The sequence below is a fragment of the Schistocerca americana genome, chromosome 6, assembly GCF_021461395.2.
Source record: "Schistocerca americana isolate TAMUIC-IGC-003095 chromosome 6, iqSchAmer2.1, whole genome shotgun sequence".
Taxonomy (NCBI): domain Eukaryota; kingdom Metazoa; phylum Arthropoda; class Insecta; order Orthoptera; family Acrididae; genus Schistocerca; species Schistocerca americana.
Genome location: NC_060124.1, coordinates 52,496,400 through 52,518,230, shown reverse-complemented (window position 1 = coordinate 52,518,230; position 21,831 = coordinate 52,496,400).

The window sequence follows — 21,831 nt, the reverse complement described above, 5'->3', positions numbered from 1 at the left end:
CTGTTCGTCAACCCTCTGACTAGACATTAAGGATTCAAAATGCTGTACGATTGCCTCTTTAATCTCTCTTTGCTTCGTCAGCTTCCTTCCATCATCAGTTGCTATTTCAGATAATATCTTGCGAGCCGCCCTTTTGCTTTCACGAATGACATGATAAATGGAAGTGACCTCGTGCTGGGCTATGTTCTGGGCACGCGACCGTATTTGGTAGCCTTCCAGTTGTTTACGCCGTAGTGCTAAGATTTTAGCTTTAATTTTGTTAATTCTTTCGTAGTTGTCCACAACTGTTGCATCGCACTTGTACAAATCCCTTAGACACTGAAAGTAAAATTCTATAGTTGATTTGTGCCAAAAGTTTTTGTCTTTGGAGTAGTTTATGAAAAACCTCCGTATTTTAGGTTTGGCATGTTTCAGCCACCAGTCAGTGCCAGAGTTGTACGAGCTAAATTTGCTTTCACACTCTCTCCATACCTTGTGAAATGCCTCCTGACAAGCATGGTCTTCCAGATGTGACACATTGAGCTTCCATGAGCCTCGACCTCTGAATGTCCCTTGTTTTATCAGATTGATTGTGCATATGTAAGCAGCATGATCTGAAAAAACGGTAGGCCATACTTCGGACTGCAAAATGAGGTGTTTCAAATTGTGCGTTACATATATCCTGTCGAGACGGCTCGCCGAGTGACTTGTGGCGTGGGTGAAGCCAGGGGCTGCACCGTGCATATGTTCCCATGAGTCTGTTAGTCTTAAGTCATTAACTATACGTTCCAGTTCAGTACACTTGTTAAAATTGGGAGTTTGGTCTTTGGCATGCAAAACACAATTAAAATCTCCTCCTAGGATAAGGTGATCATATCGAGTTCCAAATAGTGGGACAATTTCTTCTTTAAAGAACTCCGTTCTGCGGTGCCTGTTACTGGATCCTGAAGGGGCATACACGTTAATGAGCCGTACGTTGTTTATTGTGGCCGCTATGCCTTTACTGTTTGGTAGTTTAACTACATCTTGGACTACTATGCCCTCCTTTGTGAGCAGAGCCGTGCCCATTTCCGCTCCATGTCCTGGGTTTGTAATGGCGTTGAAGCCAGGTATGTTACCAAGCTCAATGTCTGTCACTTCTTGTAAAAGGATAATGTCACTGTCAGAAGCATATATAAAATCTTTTAAGTTCTGTAGTTTAAAGGAACTGTGAATCTTGTTAAGGTTTACTGTCGCGATTTTGTATGCTTGTATGTCAGACATTCTTCGTTCTACTTGATCTAACTTTAAAAAACATTCTTCTGTTTTGTCTCGCAAACGTCAGCTTTAAGACGCATCTTAATAGTATTCACCGGTAGCAAATGTTTCAGCGGTGTGTCCTTGTTCTTTAGAATGTTCGTTCGCGGAGACGTCGTCGTTGAAGGAATCAGCCACCTGTGGGACTAGCTTACAGTCTGTCTGAGTTTTTGAAACTTCTGTCATTTCAGCGTCGGCATTGTTATGGTCGCTTTCGTCTGCCCAGCTGGTTGAGGTTGTCGTCGTGGGTGGGACGAGTGAAGCTTCATGAGAGTGACTCGTTTCTTGAGGGTCGTTGGATGCTTTCTTTGTTGGCTTTCCTTGGACGTCTCGTTTTTCCAGCGCAGAAGGGGAACGCTCCACAGAAACTGGTGTCGCTTTCGTGTTGCTACAGATCTGTTGGCGTAAGGTACTACCTATTTCCTTCGCTTTTTGTCGGAGTGTGGGAGCTGTCTCCTCTGCACCTTTGCGCGCCAGCCGGCGTTTCTTATTTTTCTTCGGAGAATTGCCTCTCGACGGACTTTCTTCAGTATCAACGTTAGTGTCGCTTTCCTGCAAGGTGTGTCGGTCTTCAGCTTCCGGCGGATCTGCTGCCTTTACAATTGCAGGTGCCTGTGTCGGTGGAACTTCAACTGTTTCCGTAGATTGGCGGGACTCTTGTAGGTCGTCAGCTATGACGGCACTGACGTCCATTGGAATTTCAGTGTTTGGAGAATTTGTATTTGCACACGATTCAGGGGCTGAGGAGACAGTCGGCCGTTCGCGTGCCACGGCGGCGTAGGTTCCTGGCAGTGTTGTCATCGCCGGTGGCCTGGCGGCCTCGCCGGCCGGCAGCTGTGCAACGCGCCGCTGTGTACATTCTGCGCGAACGTGCCCAGGCTTGTTACAGGCGGCACAGGTTCGCGGTTGGTCGTCATAAATTACAATCCCTCTATATCCGCAGACATTGATGTACGACGGGATGTGCTTTTGTAACTCTACTCGAAGCTGACGTACGCCATTTAGTACTGGGAATTTATGCGCGCTTGACCATTTCTCAGCAAAGTTGCTGAGCACTTTCCCGAAGGGTGAAATTACAGCATTAATTTGGTCTGTTGTAATCTCAAAAGGTAACTCGAAGATTCGAATTGTGCGAATGCCAAAACCAGCATGTGCAACGGTGACTTCACCAACGTTTCCATCTGAGTGCTTAAATTTCATGACACCTCCGGAAGACTCAACTATTTTATCGCACAACTCGGAACTACGCATTTTAACAAACACGACACAAGTTACAATCGACAGGTGGATCCCAATTACATCATTAAAGGAGAGCTTCACATCTTCTTCTAACCAATTTTCTACTTCAAACGACTTGGGTCTGGCATATCGAGGATCAAAGGTAAGTTTCAACGTATCTTTTCGACTTGGTTGAGCCATCACTGCATGCTACTCATTACTTCTCGAAGCGTTCTATAAAAGGAGTTTTAAGCCGCAGCAAGCGCAAGACTTACCACGCGGAAGCACAGACGGCGCAGCGCACAACACACTACGTCCTACCTCCACGCCGTCCGCCGGCGAACTGTGTGAAACTCGGGACCTTTGCCTTTCGCGGGCAAGTGCTCTACCAACTGAGCTACCGAAGCACTGCAAGGTTCGCAGGAGAGCTTCTGTAAAGTTTGGAAGGTAGGAGATGAGGTACTGGCAGAAGTAAAGCTGTGAGTACCGGCCGTGAGTCGTGCTTCGGTAGCTCAGTTGGTAGAGCACTTGCCCGCGAAAGGCAAAGGTCCCGAGTTCGAGTCTCGGTCGGGCACACAGTTTTAATCTGCCAGGAAGTTTCATATCAGCGCACACTCCGCTGCAGAGTGAAAATCTCATTCTGGAAACATCCCCCAGGCTGTGGCTAAGCCATGTCTCCGCAATATCCTTTCTTTCAGGAGTGCTAGTTCTGCAAGGTTCGCAGGAGAGCTTCTGTAAAGTTTGGAAGGTAGGAGACGAGGTACTGGCAGAAGTAAAGCTGTGAGTACCGGCCGTGAGTCGTGCTTCGGTAGCTCAGTTGGTAGAGCACTTGCCCGCGAAAGGCAGAGGTCCCGAGTTCGAGTCTCGGTCGGGCACACAGTTTTAATCTGCCAGGAAGTTTCATATCAGCGCACACTCCGCTGCAGAGTGAAAATCTCATTCTGGAAACATCCCCCAGGCTGTGGCTAAGCCATGTCTCCGCAATATCCTTTCTTTCAGGAGTGCTAGTTCTGCAAGGTTCGCAGGAGAGCTTCTGTAAAGTTTGGAAGGTAGAAGACGAGGTACTGGCAGAAGTAAAGCTGTGAGTACCGGGCGTGAGTCGTGCTTCGGTAGCTCAGTTGGTAGAGCACTTGCCCGCGAAAGGCAAAGGTCCCGAGTTCGAGTCTCGGTCGGGCACACAGTTTTAATCTGCCAGGAAGTTTCATATCAGCGCACACTCCGCTGCAGAGTGAAAATCTCATTCTGGAAACATCCCCCAGGCTGTGGCTAAGCCATGTCTCCGCAATATCCTTTCTTTCAGGAGTGCTAGTTCTGCAAGGTTCGCAGGAGAGCTTCTGTAAAGTTTGGAAGGTAGGAGACGAGGTACTGGCAGAAGTAAAGCTGTGAGTACCGGGCGTGAGTCGTGCTTCGGTAGCTCAGTTGGTAGAGCACTTGCCCGCGAAAGGCAAAGGTCCCGAGTTCGAGTCTCGGTCGGGCACACAGTTTTAATCTGCCAGGAAGTTTCATATCAGCGCACACTCCGCTGCAGAGTGAAAATCTCATTCTGGAAACATCCCCCAGGCTGTGGCTAAGCCATGTCTCCGCAATATCCTTTCTTTCAGGAGTGCTAGTTCTGCAAGGTTCGCAGGAGAGCTTCTGTAAAGTTTGGAAGGTAGGAGACGAGGTACTGGCAGAAGTAAAGCTGTGAGTACCGGGCGTGAGTCGTGCTTCGGTTGCTCAGTTGGTAGAGCACTTGCCCGCGAAAGGCAAAGGTCCCGAGTTCGAGTCTCGGTCGGGCACACAGTTTTAATCTGCCAGGAAGTTTCATATCAGCGCACACTCCGCTGCAGAGTGAAAATCTCATTCTGTAAACATCCCCCAGGCTGTGGCTAAGCCATGTCTCCGCAATATCCTTTCTTTCAGGCGTGCTAGTTCTGCAAGGTTCGCAGGAGAGCTTCTGTAAAGTTTGGAAGGTAGGAGACGAGGTACTGGCAGAAGTAAAGCTGTGAGTACCGGGCGTGAGTCGTGCTTCGGTAGCTCAGTTGGTAGAGCACTTGCCCGCGAAAGGCAAAGGTCCCGAGTTCGAGTCTCGGTCGGGCACACAGTTTTAATCTGCCAGGAAGTTTCATATCAGCGCACACTCCGCTGCAGAGTGAAAATCTCATTCTGGAAGTTCACTCTTGTTCATTCTGAGATACAGAGCCCTAAAGTTAAATGAGCGCTGAAAAATCTGCAATTGAGATGCTGAAATATTCAAGCATATGGCTTCTTGCTAGAGATGAACCTTTCTTTCTCTTTCTTTGGACCTTTAATGTCAGAAGCATTATACACAGAAAAGTGGAGGTCATGGACTTGTATCACTATTAAAATAAGCCCTTCAAATATAACTAGCACTGCCGAGCACCTGTATAAAGTTAAATCTTGTAATAGGACGTATAAAATCACAACGTTGAGTAGAAACATTTAGCGCTCGGTGCCCACAGCAGAAAACATTTATGTGGATGTATTATGATAATTAACGAAGACGGTTATGGGTCAGTTACTTCTCTACTTAGGAACGAGCTGGCTTTCTGTCTATTTACCAAACTTCCAAAAGAGCAAACAGCATTTCTCAGTAACGCCATTTAAGAGAGCTTGTGCAGCAATATGTCTCTCGTATTATTTCCAACTGGCTCACTGAAACTCCGAACATGAGCAATCTTTGTTCGTTGCAACATTAACGTTATGCTGGGCAATGGCACGCATAATTTCGCGCAGTTTTTCATGGTTAAGAGCGAAATCTGGACTAATGCTAAAGAGCGACGATCTCTTCTGATTACCACGGCGTTTTGCTGTTAAGTTACTGGCTGCCCGTAATCGCCACTTTTAGAACAACAGTATGACCGAAATTACCATTAACAAGGCTATTTATTGTTTTAGGTATTAATCGAACTAAATGGACTCCGAAAATTAGCCCTCTAATACATTATTTTCCGTTTAAGTTATATAAAGGAGACGTTTCTCTTTGTGTTAGAATAAGCTGATTTGCAGTTAGATGTAGTTACGAGTGACATCGATTGCAAGTGCATACCTGAAGAGTTGTACTGTAAGCTAATAGGAGGAGCTCCTACGAACTGAAAATATTTTTCCTCGTCAAGTTTGTTACTTACAGCCCCTTGCTTTGGTTCTTAACGTACCCCAGTTTATTTTATTATGAGCTGCATAAGGGTGGTGACGTGCTCTTGCGAATGTGAACAAAATCGAAACGTCCACTTAAGAGATTTAGATAACACTAAGCACCATGAAATCTGTGAAGTTTGTGGACCGGAATAACGAGGGAATCTGTGGTACCTAGGTACATGAAAATGTTTATTTCAGATTATAAAATAAGAAAACCTCTATGGAGCCCTAACTGGGTGAATGTCATAAGTTTACAGTGAGGACATTTCCGTGACGTTGGCGTCTCAATTAAGGAGAAGTTCGTATAGGAGGGGAAAATCTATTTCAAAACAAAATCGAGAAGTAAGGGTTAGCTTGATCATTTAGAAGATACTAGGTCCCCCAGTATAATGTATCTTCCTTGGAAAAGAGTATATATAGACACGATTCAAAGTCCTAAATTTCAATAATTGTGTGAGTGTACTGAAGGGTTAGGTTCATTATTTTGGAGATACCATGTCCCTCTACACGAAATAACTTCCTTAGAAAAAGTAGATGTACACACATGATTGAATGTTCTAAATGTGAACATATATATGATAGTATATAGGTGTTAAGCTATTGCTATTTCAAATAAAAGACAGAGCGGCATGTGTAAGATGTGGAGAGCAGTGGTAGGGTTACGATATTGTAAGAATAATCACTGAAGCTTCTCTGTATTGAGCGTAAAATAAAGGGAAAAACTGTGACATATCAGGACGCGTCGAGTATATTTCACATCAGTAACTACACGTGTATACAAAAGTAAAAGCATAGTCAGACAATGACCTAGTACTCATCATTAGGCCATCAGAAGAACTAAAGATTAAGGAGAAGTTTAATCATAAGCCATTTGCCATGCAACAGTGTCTACATCATACTATTTCCGAAATTCCTATCCAAAAGTCAGTATCCGAAGAGAAAAAGTACACAAAAAGTACACACGCCCTAAGACAAAAAAAAAAAAAAATACCAAACAAACAGACAAACAAACAAAAAAAACAAAAACGACGTGCTGTGAAGGCTTGGTAGATGTGATGTACATGTGCAGACAAACAAATGATTTTGAGATAGTAATGCGTTGATCGAAATGGTTCAAATGGCTCTGAGCACTATGCGACTTAACTTCTGAGGTCATCAATCGCCTAGAACCTAATTAAACCTAACTAACCTAAGAACATCACACACACCCATGCCCGAGGCAGGATTCGAACCTGCGACCGTAGCGGTCGCTCGGCTCCAGACTGTAGCACCTAGAACCGCACGGCCACTCCGGCCGGCCGTTGATCCACCTTTGGCCATAATGCAAGCTGTTAATCGGCTTGACATCGATTGACAGAGTTGTCGGATGTCCTCCTTAGGGATATCGTGACTAATTCTGTCCAACTGTCACGTTAGATCATCAAAATCCCGAGCTGGTTGGAGGGCTCTGCCCATAGCGCTCCAAACATTGTCAAATGGGGAGCCATCTTGCGACCTTGCTGGTCAAGGCTGGGTTTGGCAAGAAAGAAGACAAGCAACAGACGTGTGCAGGTGGGCATTATCTCGCTGAAATTAACACCCAAGATGGCGCAGACTATCGGCGGCGTACCGTGTGTTATAAGGGTGTCGCGGATGAAGGCTTTGCCCATAATGCTCTAAACATGCTCAGCTTAGGAGAGATCCGGCAACCTTGATGGCCAAGGTAGGATTTGGCAAGCATGAAAACAAGCAGTGAAAACTCTCACAATGTGTGGGAGGGTATTATCTTCCGGAAATGTGAACCAAGGATCCCTTGCCATGGAGGGAAAGTCAACAGGGCTTAGAATATCGTCGATGTACCGGTGTGCTATAAGTGGGCCGTGGATGACAACGAAAGGAGTCCTGCGTCTCCAGCTACGGATTCGCCTTGGAATCTGACTAACTGTTGTAGAATTGTCTTCAGTGATGAGCCCTGCTTCGAACTGAGCCCCGACGACCAGCGAAGGTGTGTACTGAGATGCACCAGACAGCTGTGGGACACCTACCTGACTGTCGCCCGCCATACGGTCTGACAACAAGGAATAATGGTTTGGGGTGCCATTTCTTTCCTTAGCATGACCCCTTTGCCTGTCATCCACGGCGTACTAATAGCACAGCCGTACGTCCCATCTTGTCACCCTTATTACCAAGCCATCCTGCGCTTACGTTTCAGCTAGATAACGCCCGCCCACACACTACGAGAGTTTCTTATGCTTCTCTTCCTGCTCGCCAAACCATACCTTGCCCATAAATGCAGCGGATCTCCTCCCAATTGAGAACGTTTCGAGTATGGGCAGGGCTCTCCAACCAGCTCATAATACTGACGATCTAATTGGACAGAATCTGGCATGATATCCCTCAAGAGGACACCCAACAACTCTATCAATCAATGCTATGTTGAATAACTGCTTGAATTAGGGCCTGAGGTGGACTAATGCGTTATTCGCTTTCTCAATTTGTGAAGCTCTTTTTCAATAAATCGTTCAGTTTTTCTGAAACTGTAATCATTTGTTTGTCTGTACTTGTACAGAACATCTACCAATTTGCGTCCCATTCGGGTGATTCCTTCGTGGTAAGTCTTTTTTTGTCTTAGAGTGTATTTCCCAGTAACATAAACGTCATTATAGTGTAGGGTCGCCCCTAGCCGCAATAATAGCCTGGCAGTGACTTGGATTTCTCTCTGGGAGGTGGTTCACAAGCTCTGTTGGCAGCTGATGACAATCCAACACAAAAACTGAGAGGAGGCTCGGAACTAGTCCTCGGTATGGCTGAGGGGTTACTACACTCCCCTAAATACTGTAGATTTTAAGAACTCGCTGAGCACTCAGTGAAGCTGTGCCTGTCTTCATCTCGGAGTACAGCTCACCGTAACAGCTATCATCATCCCTGGAAAAGAAATCTGAACTAAATGTATCACTCATAATTTACACATATAATTTCAGATTCCGCTTCTGTATGTTACGGGGCAAAAGGCATATTTCAGCCATCAGAAAGATGAGTACCCACCATCAAAATGCCTCCCAATACAAGCACTCAACGACCTTCACCCAGGTATTTCTCCGTGACTGCATCTTCTACTGGTTTTTAGCCTGATAACTTTGGCATTACATTAAATCTATGACTTGAAGTATGATTCAGATGTGAACTATGACCATAACCTGACGTTGCTGACAACACAATCCCTGCCCTGTCTTGCTCGGGTCGTTTACAGCATTACGAATTATTAGTCGAGAATATGCACAACGTGTGACATCTATGAACTCAGCAGGTCGTCTTACAGACAACTGTGGTTTTAGTCTTGAGGTGAGAACCAAATATTTGTCAATTTGTAGTGTGATTAGGATGTTGCTGACAGCAGAGTCTGACAAAGAATGTTAAGGAAGGTGGGAAGATATATTCACTTCGCAATAGTGACAGGACACAAATTTCAGAGTATCTGAGAAGTCAGTATCAGGTATTCGGCGAAGAAGAGGAAGGTGTGGAAAAAGAATGGATAAAATTCAAAGGAATCGTGCAATGTACGCTAGATACAAATGTTCCGAGTAAGGTCTTAAGGGACGGGAAAAAACCACGATGGTTTAACAGCCATGTTAGAAAATTGTTACGTAAACAAAGAGAACTTCATCTCAGATTCAAGAGAAGTAAAAACCTAGCTGACAAACAGAAGGTGAAAGAAGCAAAAATGAGCCTAAGAAGAGCAATGAGAGAAAGTTCAATGACATTGAAAGTAAAAACTTCGTCAACCGATCTGAGTAAAAACCCTAAGAGGTATTGGTCGTATGTAAAATCAGTAAGTGGGTCAAAATCACCTATTCATTCACTCAGTGACCTTACTGGCACCCTAATAGAAGGTAACAGAGAGAAGGCCGAAACATTGAATTCGGTCTTCTGAAATTCTATCACCGTGAAAAATTGTAACAGGGTCCCTCGTTTCAATCGTCATACGAAAGTCGAAATGGCAGATATTGAGATAACTGATCGCGGAATAGAAAGACAACTACAATCGGTTAGTAGCGGAAAGACGTCAGTACCAAATGAGATATCTATAAGATTCTACAAAGATTATGCGAAAGAACTTGCTCCCCTTCAAGCATCGGATGCTCTCTAAGGCAGTTAGCAAATGTCGCGATTGTCTATAACAAAGTAGCAACGCCAGAAGGCAGTAATGATTTGCAGAATGATCTCCATAGAGTTGATGAATGGTGCAGACTCTGGCAGTTTACCCTGGACGTAAATAAATTAACATATTGTGCATACATAGGAAAAGAACTCCCCTACTGTCTGGCCACAGTGTTGATGACAGACAGCTGGAAACAGTATTTGCCGTAAAATGTCAAGGTGTAAATATCCAAAGCGACCTTAAAGTGAAATGCCCACATAAAAAAATGGTTCAAATGGCTCTGAGCACTATGGGACTTAACATCTGTGGTCATCAGCCCCTAGAACTTAGAACTAGTCAAACCTAACTAACCTAAAGACATCACACACATCCATGGCCGAGGCAGGATTCGAACCTGCGACCGTAGCGGTCACGAGGTTCCAGACTGAAGCGCCTAGAACCGCACGGCCACACCGGCCGGCCCCCCACATAAAACAAGTAGTAGGAAAAGCAGATGCCAGACCCAGATTCATAGGAATAATCTGAAGGAAATGTAGCTCATTCATTAAGGAAGTGGCTTATAACGCGTTTGTTCTTGAATATTATTCATGCATCTGGGATCCCTAACATACAAGGTTGGTAGAAGAGAGAGAGAAGATCCAAAGAGGTGCGGCACGTTTCATCATGGGATCGTTTAGTCGGCACGAGAGCGTTAGGGAGATGCTGAATAAACCACATAGCAGACGATGCAAAAGTGGCATTGTGCATCACAGGGATATTTACTACCGAAATTTCGAGAGAGCACTTTCCTGGAAGACTCAGATAACATAGTACTTCCCCCCATATACGTCTCGTCTAATGACCATGAGGAGAAAATTCGAGAAACTAGTGCCAATAAGAGCCTTACCGACAATCATTCTTCCCACGCTCTATTAGCGAGTGGATCAGGGTTGGTGGGCTCAGTTAATGGTACAGTAAGTACCCTCCGCCACACACCATTAGGTGACTTGCGAAGTGCGATGTAAATGTAGATGTCTCTGTCCTGTCTTGAGTGGGACCTCTGTGTTAAACAAACAATTAATCGAGAATTTGCACTACACGAGACGTCTATGAACTCAACAAATAATTGTCTTTTAACAAATTCGGATCTCTTTATGAAGTTAGAACAAGGTACATGTCCATTTGTGGTGTGATTGCTATAGGATGACTTACTACCATTCTTGTGTCTCACAACGTTTTGCCAAGGGTCCGAAATCACACTTATTCACATATGAGGATCGGTCGAAAAGTTTCTAACCTGAGTAGTTACCATAACGTCTCCCACAAACAACAACATCTGCTTTTATGGTGACCCTTTGTGGGTATGTAAGTCAATTTCGCACCTCCACTTTCGCTAGTTTTGCCGCCAGGATGCGTTGTACACCGAAGTATAAGCAAAATGGAGAATATCCAGAGATTTAAAAACCGTACTTGATTGAATATCTTCATTTGAAGGGAATGACATGCAAGCAAATTGCGGGGGACATGCGGAATACACTTAGGGACAGTGCTCCATCTTATACAACAGTGAAAATCTGTGTGTCCGACTTCAAATGTGGGAGAACGAGTGTGGAAGATGCGCCAAGGAGCGGAAGGTCGGTCACCATTACCACTGATGAAACAGTGACTGCAATTCACGATATGATTTTGCAGGATCGTCGAATAACGTTGCATCAAATTGAAACCATATTTGGAATCTCCTATGGGCGTGCTCATGACATTGTTGTGGATATTTTAGGAATCCGGAATGTTTCATCTCTGTCGGTACCGAGAGACTTGTATGCAGATCAGAGACGGGAGCGTGTGCAGTGTTGTGAAGAAATCGTCCGTCAATTTGAAATTAAAGAAGACGTCTTCCTTGCAAGGTATGTGACAATGGACGAAACGTGGGTTCCCCACTTTGATTGTGAACCAAACCACAGGCACAACAACTGAAACACCCTTCATCCTCTACCCCCGAATAATTCCGAGTGCAAAAATCAGCCGGTCATCTGGGATGCAGAAGGAGTTATTACGATGCATTTCTTGCAAAAGGACGTAACTATCAATGCATCATTCTATCGCACCCTCCTGTGCCGTTTGAGAGAAGAGACAGAGAAAAAAAGGCACGGTAAATTGGCGGGCCAAGTTCTTTTGCATCAGGACGACATACCGGCGCACAAAGCACTCGCAACACTCGAAAATCTGTGTGACTGCCGGTTCGAATTGTTACATCATTTACCATATTCTCCAGATTTAGCTCCATCAGATTTTTTGTTTTCCCAAATGTAAAAAAACCTCAAAGAAGACGATTTGACAATAATTATGCAATAATTGATGCTGTGAACGATGGCTGAACTTGAAACCGAAGACCCTTTATTTGAATGGTTTGCAGATGATATCTGAGCGTGCCCGCAAGTGTATTAGTCTACTAGGGCATTATATTGAAAACTAAGTTGGTATTATGAATTTTCTGTCATTCTTTATTTTGTCAAGAGACTTTTGATTCCCCCCCCCCCCCCCCCGTCCTCCTGCTGAACGCTGACTTGCTTGAGGCGTCCGAAGTCTCTACCTCAAAAAATAAATAAATTCCAGTTGACGTTTTAGGCCATTAATTGCTGGTTCCAAGCCACTAATTTGCGTTATCTGTGAATGACATGTCTTTTCGAAGCAAGGCGCTTTCCCTTGCAACACAGATGGTACAGTTGTCGTTTCCTGGAAATTCTTGATTGCTAATGACAACTGATCACCTAACTCCCATCACGTTACTCTTTCTGTCGACTATGCTTTAGTATCCAGCACCAGTCTAGGGTCAGCTTAGTTAATTCAGAGACAGAAAAGAAATTAATTAAATGTACAGGGTGATTCAAAAAGAATACCACAACTTTAGGAATTTAAAACTCTGCAACGACAAAAGGCAGAGCTAAGCACTATCCGTCGGCGAATTAAGGGAGCTATAAAGTTTCATTTAGTTGTACATTTGTTCGCTTGAGGTGCTGTTGACTAGGCGTCAGCGTCAGTTGATGCTAAGATGGCGACCGCTCAACAGAAAGCTTTTTGTGTTATTGAGTACGGCAGAAGTGAATCGACGACAGTTGTTCAGCGTGCATTTCGAACGAAGTATGGTGTTAAACCTCCTGATAGGTGGTGTATTAAACGTTGGTATAAACAGTTTACAGAGAATGGGTGTTTGTGCAAAAGGAAAAGTTCTGGACGGCCGAGAACGAGTGATGAAAATGTAGCACGCATGTTGTGATGTGTTAGAGAATTGGCTGTTCCCTCAGTTCGAACAAGAAGCACAACAATTCATATTTCAGCAGGATGGAGCACCACCACATTCGCACTTATCTGTCCGTAACTACCTGAACGTCAACTACCCGAGGCGATGGATCGGCCGCCAGGCAGCCCGTGACAGGTATGGGGGTATATTAAGGATTTGGTGTTTCAGTCACCTCTCCCAGCCACCATTGGTGATTTGAAACGAGAAATAACAGCAGCTATCCAAACTGTTACGCCTGATATGCTACAGAGAGTGTGGAACGAGTTGGAGTATCGGGTTGATATTGCTCGAGTGTCTGGAGGGGGCCATATTGAACATCTCTGAACTTGTTTTTGAGTGAAAAAAAACCTTTTTAAATACTCTTTGTAATGATGTATAACAGAAGGTTATATTATGTTTCTTTCATTAAATACACATTTTTAAAGTTGTGGTATTCTTTTTGAATCACCCTGTATATGTCCTTCTTGATTAAAGACATGGCAGTGACAGTGCACAAATCGAATTCCATGGTCTCATCAAACACTGCCAGGTCCAACGTGAGCTGCACGAGGGCATAAGCGATACCTGAGCCGCAGCTGTGATGATGTGGACCACCACATTGTTCTCTTGCAGTGGCTGAGCGCACTGCACGTCAGGTGCTTGTTGACACATCACAGCCAGGAGACCACACATGCCACAGGCTGCGCCAGTCTGCTGTGCGATGCTGGCTTCAGCATCTGTTGATAAGCACACTGCTGGATTCAGGACTATACCGGCACTTCTTTGACATGCCTCAAGGATGTCGCAATGCCAGGGAGGGAAGACGCTAGTAATTCCCACGCTGTAACGAGCATGTCTTGAGTTATAATAAGCAGCTGTTACGCAATGTCTCACTTCATTCATTCCTGTTGGTAACGGAGGCACATAAACAGAGTCTTTTATAAACCCCCACAAGAAATAACGACATAGGCGCATTAGAAAAAGGGTCACTCGATGCAGAATCATTGATGTACGATGGTAAGTCAATTATTATCCGCAAAATAGTTATAAAATATTATTGTAATCAAATAGGAAACTTACAAGAACATCATTTTTCGACATAGTCTCCTTGTGTTTCAACGCACATGGTCCATCGTTGTACAAGCTTCCTGGTGCCCTCATAAAAGAAGGTTCTCGGTTGATCTGCGAGCCAGGAATGAACCGCTTCTTTCACTGCTTCGTCCGAGGCAAATCGACGGCCACTGGCAATTTTCAAGAATGATTGCCTATCGAAGTCGCGGGATCCAAACGACACACATCGAACTTACGATAGTAAATCGGTCATGCGAGTCTCGTGGCGGGCGCTATGATCAATTATTGGTGATCGTCATTTTCATTTGTTTTCCGTCGTTCCTTTAGTTGCTCTAAATTACATTCCTCAGCGAATTACTTGTGAGTTGCTTGGGAACCCAGACGATTTCTGTCGATAGTGAGTGTGATGTCTGGTGTACCTGACGTTTCTTCGTCGGATTCTCTCACGTGGAAAAATCTAATTCCATGCTTATCCAGCGTAGAACATTGTTTGACTTTCTGTCGCAAATATGGAGTGCTAAGGAGGGACTGTATGGACTGTGGTGGTGCGAAGTGTGTAAAACTGCGTAAGAGGAGTTTCGATGCTGAAATACCGTTTCAATTTCGTTGAGGACAGTGCAGAAAACGAACGAGTTTCGGAAAGAATACGTAGTTCGACTCTTCCAAATCATCTATCCAGAGCAGCGCAATTCTTCCATCTTGCAGGATACAAGACTACACGTTGCAAGCAACAGCATCGGAAACTGAGTTGTCTGCTGATACTATGTGTGGCTATTTTGGTTTTTGCAGAGAAGTGTGTTACATGGTAGTGACAAACGACAGTGTACCAATTGGTGGATCGAGTAAAGTTGTTGAAATGGGCGAATCTCGTATAGGTAGAAGGAAGAACCAGAGGGGACAACTTTCAAAGAGTGAATTCGATCATATTTGGGTATTCGGTGGAATAGAAAGAGAGTCCCAGGAGTGTTTCGTTGTGAGAGTATTGTCCCGAGACAAGGTAACTTTGGTGGGTCTGATAAAGCACTTCATGCTGCCTGGTACTAAAGTCATTACAGACGGGTTTCAGTCCTATAAGACTCTGAGAGCTGAAGGATTCGACCACGAGTTCGTGAACCACTCTGTAGACTTCGTGTCTTTGGATGATGCTAGTGTGCAAACGCAGAATATCCAGCGGCTATGGAAATTTGTGAAGTCTTCCATTAAAAGAGAAGGGTGTTCAGGACAAAGAGAAGAACTGTACTTGTTTCAGTATCTCTATTTCCACTACTTGCGTTTGCAGGGAAAAGTTAACGCATATGACACTCTTCCGATATTCTTGCGCAATATTGGCAGAGTTTACCCAGGCTATGGCAAAAAGGGAATTGTCCCTGCAGCCTACACATCACATGAACTTTCACACGACAACAACACCGACGACGAGTAAAGTAAGTTGTCTACTTCGTAATTACAAGCATTTTTTTAACGCTCTTCTTTTGTCGTTGCTGTAGTGACCACCGTAGACATACTCTTAACGCCCGCCAAGAGACTCGCATGATCGATTTACAATCGCACGTTCGATATGTGTCGTTTGGACCCCGCGACTTCAATAGGCAATTAGTGATGGGCTAAACTACAATTTTCCGATATCAGTGATTTCTGTGAATGCTACTTTTCAGTATCTGTTATTCTTAACTGTGATTTGTCGCAGTTAAGAGTCGCAGTTACGGAACTTAAGTCGCGTATCCCTCCACTGCTATTTCTGCTACTTCCGCGATTTCTGCGACTTCTGCTACTTCCACGATTTCTGCGACTTCTGCTACTTCTGCGATTTCTGTGACTCCTGCGATTTCTGCGACGTACCACCGTATGAAAAAGTTACATCTGTCCACACAGAAAATTGCATCTCAACAAACCAGTCATTGGTAAGTATGTTTTACGTTTATTCTTCCGTTGGCTTTAATTTTGTATTAAAGAAAGAACTGTGAAAATATTAATAGTGTAATTAATATGTAAGTAGCCGCACAGTACCGTAATAGTTCGTGTTTAGAAAATGAATTCTAACATATTGTTATGTTCATAGGTACCTGAACTACATTTCAGTCACGCAGTAAAGTGATAATTCAAAATACCATTGTCAACAGATCTGAAGAAATTGCCAGTCTTTAGACCGTTTTCGTCAGACGAGAGGTTTGTTTCTAAGCATTTTGATGGACTTAATTACTTCAGTGAGATCGTTCTTGCGAATGTGATATAGCAAATATTAGCAAATGTGATATAGCAAATATTAGCAATCTACTCTGTCAATTATGTTGCTAGTAATTAGTGACAGCAAAAATCGTTTAATAATCCTTGTGTTTTTGCAGACGCAGTTCTGACTGATTACTGGTTGCTGTACATATCTATCCACATCAAGGCTGTTGGGAGAGACTCGTGAAGATTCGAGACAGCTCTTAGAGGATTTGCAGTTTAAAAGTGAAATAATTATGAAATAAGTGTGTGACTGATTAAAGTGTTTTATTGAGGTTGTTGTGCGATTTTAAAGGAATAATAAATGTTAAATACATTGAGTGAATAATAAAAATCTCATTTTCCACATGTTAAGCCGTCCTATACCCGTAATTTTCCGCCACTTATTTATTGGTAAACACTTGTTGGATACCGACGTGCCTCCCCCCCCCCCCCCCCCCCTTTCTCCACAATCTTGGTGTGACACTGACCTGTGACATATCCCGAAGTCTACAATATGCATTTTGAGGCTGTTGATATGAAAGTGGGAAGTACAGATCTTCCAGTTAAATCAGGAATAGCTTTAAGTGCATTACTTGAAAGTGACACAGGAGAAGCTTACTTATGTAGGTGGTAGTAGTGTCGGCAAAAAGTTCTTGTGTGTGAAGTTGCCATGTAGAACACCAGGTGTAAAACTTTTCTCCCGAGTCTTGAACTGTGTCGGAACAAAAGTGAGGCATTCATATGACTGTTTTCATTTCTCTACACTTATACAGATGTCTGAGTTCTGCTGTGTTAACATTGCAAAGTCCTGTAGGCATGTGGAGTATTAACCAAAACTGTCATATTGGAAGCAGAATCAAACACATTTGTTACGTAACTTGATAGTTTCAGGAGAAAAAGGCAATGTTGCTTCTTATTAATATAATACATTCAGAGTCACAGCAGTATTTGACCAACCATAACTAATGCTGAATGTGCATGTCGTCATATAATATGAAGGGCTTATTTCAATAGTGGTAGAAGTCCATTACCTACACTTTTCTGTCTATAATGCTTCTGAAATTAGTGATCCAAACAAACAAAAATAAAGGTTCATCTCTAGCAAGAAGCCATATGCTTGAATATTTCTGGTATCTCAACTACAGATTTTTCAGCACTCATTTAACTTTACGACTCTATATCTCAAAATTAACAAAAATGGACTTGTACCACTATTGAAATAAGCCCTTCATATGCACACACAGCACATCGATCTCGTGAGGCACAGGGTTCTCATAACGAAGTACGTACGTCGGTCAACAGATGACACTAGGAAAAGTATGTTAACTGCGCTTTTTAGTTGCTACTTGCGACTCTTAGTTGCGATTTGTCACAGAAATCGCAGTTTGACTCGGTAGCGAATAGCGTAGTATGAACTTTGCTCAACAGATGGCAGTGCTAACTGCGCTTTTTAGTTGCTACTTGCGACTCTTGGTTGCGACTTGTCACGGAAATCACAGTTAGACTCCATAGCGTACCGCAGAGATGGGCGTAGTACGAACTTCGGCCAACAGATGCCACTGTTAACCGCGCTTTTTAGTTGCTACTTGCGACTCTTAGTTGCGACTTGTCACTGAAATCGCAGAAGGCAGTGCTAAATTCGACCAATAGATGGCTCACGTCTTTGAATGTGGAATACTATTTGCGACTGCTAACTGTGACTGAAATCGCAGTTAGATTCTGTAAAGTTGCTACAGTGATATCTGTCACTTCTCAGTCACTGCGATTTCTAACAGATACGCGATTTCCTGCCCACCGCTATAGGCAATCATTCTTGGAAATTACCTGGCCCCTTAATGCCCGTTTGAGTGGACCAGACAAGTGATACTCAGAAGCGGCAAGATCGGGACTATATGGAGGATGATCCAGAACTTCAAATTTGAGTTTCTGGAGCGTTTCAGCAGTGTGGTCAGCAGTATGCGGATGGGCATTGTCGTGCAACAACACAACACCTTTTGGCAGCAATCCTCAAAGTTTGCTTCGAATTGCAGGCCTTAGCCTGGCACTAAGCATCTCACTGTAACGTACACTGTTTATTGCTGTGCCCCTTTCCCCATAATGTTCCATGACTGTAGGGAAGCAGCCTACTCACGCTGTAGTAAATTCACATCAGTTTCCATTGTGTGCCAGCCAGTCTGCTGTAACTAGCTCTGACGTCATAAATGTTGCGCAATACCTTAAAAATCAAGCAAATGACCTAAAACTTTTCTGGCATGTCAGGAATAATACTAAATTAATGTGTGTTAAATATCAGTTCGATAACTTCAGCCATTTTCGAAATTTGGACGTTTTTCTAAAAAAAATCATTGGCGCAACAGAAAAGAGCTAGAGACTTCAAAATTTATATTTAGATTCATCTTTCATAATGATTTAATAAAAACAGTACTTTGGATTTCACATATTAAGATTTTAGTGGAAATTCATGATTTTCTGGTTTTCGTCTCAAAACTGAAGGAAGCAAGATAGATTAAGTAGGCTAATAAATAAGGCTAGGATGTTTAGATTAAATAGGTTGGAGGTCCGCTATGACTATGAAGATGTGTAAAGTTTCTTTTGAATACCTATAAAATTATAGCGATAGCGGATCTCAAAAGGGCCAGTTCAGAGCTCATCTACTGCATGCAGTGTAATTAAATTAATTCTCTCGCCCAAAATATTTAACTTAGCCTCGTCAAAATTTTATTATCAATACTTACCTGCGTGCTGAATGCACGTTTAAATTAAGAGCTTCATCAGCCATCAGCAAAAGAAGCTATAAATTATTATGTAACTTGAAGTGGTGCGTTACTAGCACAGCGGCTAGTCGAGAGAGCCGATTTGATTAGGCGTTCCCTCAGCCGTCCGCACCGCGGCTTTATATATAAGAACGCTGCGCGAGGAAGAAAGGCCCCAGTTCTCTCCAGACGCTGAATGACACGCCATCTGTGTCGGGAGCCGCGTCGCATCAGTGTCACTGCTACAAACAACCTCGGGTGCCGTATTAAGTTACTAGAGATACGCGGAACCATGAAAACATTTTATGTGAAGTGTTAATTCTGGAATGAATTTCATTATCTAGCTTTAGTTTGCGTATTGTCGTATTTTCACGTGCCGTCGCGGGACAGACATTCTACCAAATATTTAGCGTGGCGTTTGATGAAATATTTTCATCAAATTATGGCGAGCATTTTTTTTTAACATTTAATTCGGACATTTATAGTTGCATCAGCGCATTAGACTCTGAACTGCTCTGTTAGTTAGGTTGTAGGGATACTTGTGTTTTTTATCAGTGAATTTCAGAATATACTCAACTATTTTGGAAAACTGTTTTTGATTAGAAATCCCGGACAATCTCCTAATTCCTCAGAGCTATAAGCTGCAGCTATAATGGTATCTCAAATGAAGTGGGCACTAGGATCTCTAATTACTGGTTCCAGGTTTTATTAAATCACTTTCTGGGTGCCAAAAAAGTAAATAGAGAGCCAGTGTTGAGAACGGCGAAAGACAGCATTAACAACATTCTAAAAGCCAGAAACTGATTCTACATGCAAACGTTTATCCAGCAATTAATTAGTTTATTTTCTACAAACTTATCCGCCGCCCCACATATGGTGCATCGGCCGGGAAATCTACTAAGTGAAAGTGATTTTAACTATTCGGATTCGCGAGTGGAATGCGACGCGCAGCTGAATAATGGAACAGTGAAAGTGTTACGCGTGCATGTGAACGACGCAATTGGATTAACAACACATCTGGATTGACGGAGCTGGCACTGAGTCTAGCGGTGCTGCCGGCATCGCAAGAAGCCAGTCTCGCCGCACCGCAGTCGTCCGCTGGAGCAGCCGGCGCAGAGCCTGCAATTGCGGGCCACGCAAACACACAACAGCCGTCGGAGAGCCGTCTGCAGTTCAACGTGCCACGTCGCATCAGGAATCCTGGTACGCCGCGCCGGCAACGCCATACGTCGTGCAGAAGGAACTAAGTTAAGTGAAAAGCTGTTAAAAATTTTACTAACCTGCACTAAAAGACTGTCGGCGATGGAACCGCCAAAAGAAACTGAGTTTAAACTTAAATTAGAACCTATGTCTGTTGAGGGAACTGTAAATTCAGACAACGGTTCAAGTGTAAATATGCATGAAAGTAGTAATGTTAAGGTGAAACATGAAGTATTGTCTCCTGACAGTAGTGTGCGAAGGGGCAATGATTCAATAATAGAAACCCCTGTAGTAAAGCAGAAGGTAGAAATTGTAAATTTATTGGATGATAGTTTCTCTGATGAATTAAAAATGAAACAGTCATCAGAGATGGTAGAGTTTAAGAAGGAGCAGTTAGATATGACTAATCAATCAGAAGTTTCATTTGGTTTTGATGATTCTGGTATTGGAGCTAGTTTTTCGTCACCTGAGTGTGATAAAAAGCCAGCTAGTGAGCAACCCAAAGATGCTGGGGCTGTTGATTTAAATGTTATATTACAAGCAATAGCTGCCAGTAATGCTAGAATGACAGCTGATTTAAAATCTGATATAATTGAAGTAAATAACAGGATTGTGGCCAGCCAAACAAATTTTAATATGCGGTTTGAGGCGATGGACGATAAATTAGAATCCAATAATGCTGAATTAAAGTCTGAAATAAGTGAGCAGGTCAAAAGCAGTAATGCTGAAATGTCAGCCAGTAATGCTAGAATGAATGCTGAATTAAAATCTAATATAATTGAGATAAATAACAGGATTGTGGCCAGTCAAACTAATTTTAATAAACGATTGGAGGTAATGGACGATACCTTCAAGGCTGGTTGCAATAAGTTGAAAGAGGGTCTAGACAGTTTGAATTGTAAAATTGATTGCAATCATGAGGATATTAAGAAAAAGGTTGCTCAACAGTTTTCTGAAATGTATAAAACAGTTAAATCCGAAGTTGCTGAGGTTCGCAAAGACTTCCAAATGGAAGATGCGAAGCTGGAGCACAAGTTAACAGAAAAGATCGAAGCGGAATCTGAACTGTGCTCAGATAGATTTAAAGATGTTAATATTAAAGTAAACATATGTCAAGCAGAAGTAGAAGCAATCAAAACTGACACTACTCATATTGTGCAAAGAGTAGATAATGTTGAAATGAAAGTAGAAAATATCAGTATTAACATTGCTAACATTGAGAGTAAAGTAGCTTCAGTAACTTCTGGTAATGGTAGTATACAACATGTTGTAGCTGCAAACGCCGCTTTTATCGGGTGTCGGCAGTTCTTGCGGTTCGATCTAGATAAAAATATCCACCCGCTAGATTTCTGGAACGATTTTGAAGATGTGATTCCACCAACTTGGTCTGAACGAGAGAAAATCTCGTTTATTAGAAGCCATTTAGCAGGTGACGCCATGCGTTGGTCAGCTGATGTTATGTTAAAGTGTAAAACATTAGCGGAATTTAAAACAGCTTTCATTAATGAGTATTGGTCTAGCAATAAGCAAAATGAAGTGTTGAGAGAATTTTGGAGTGGAAAACGCTTCAATGC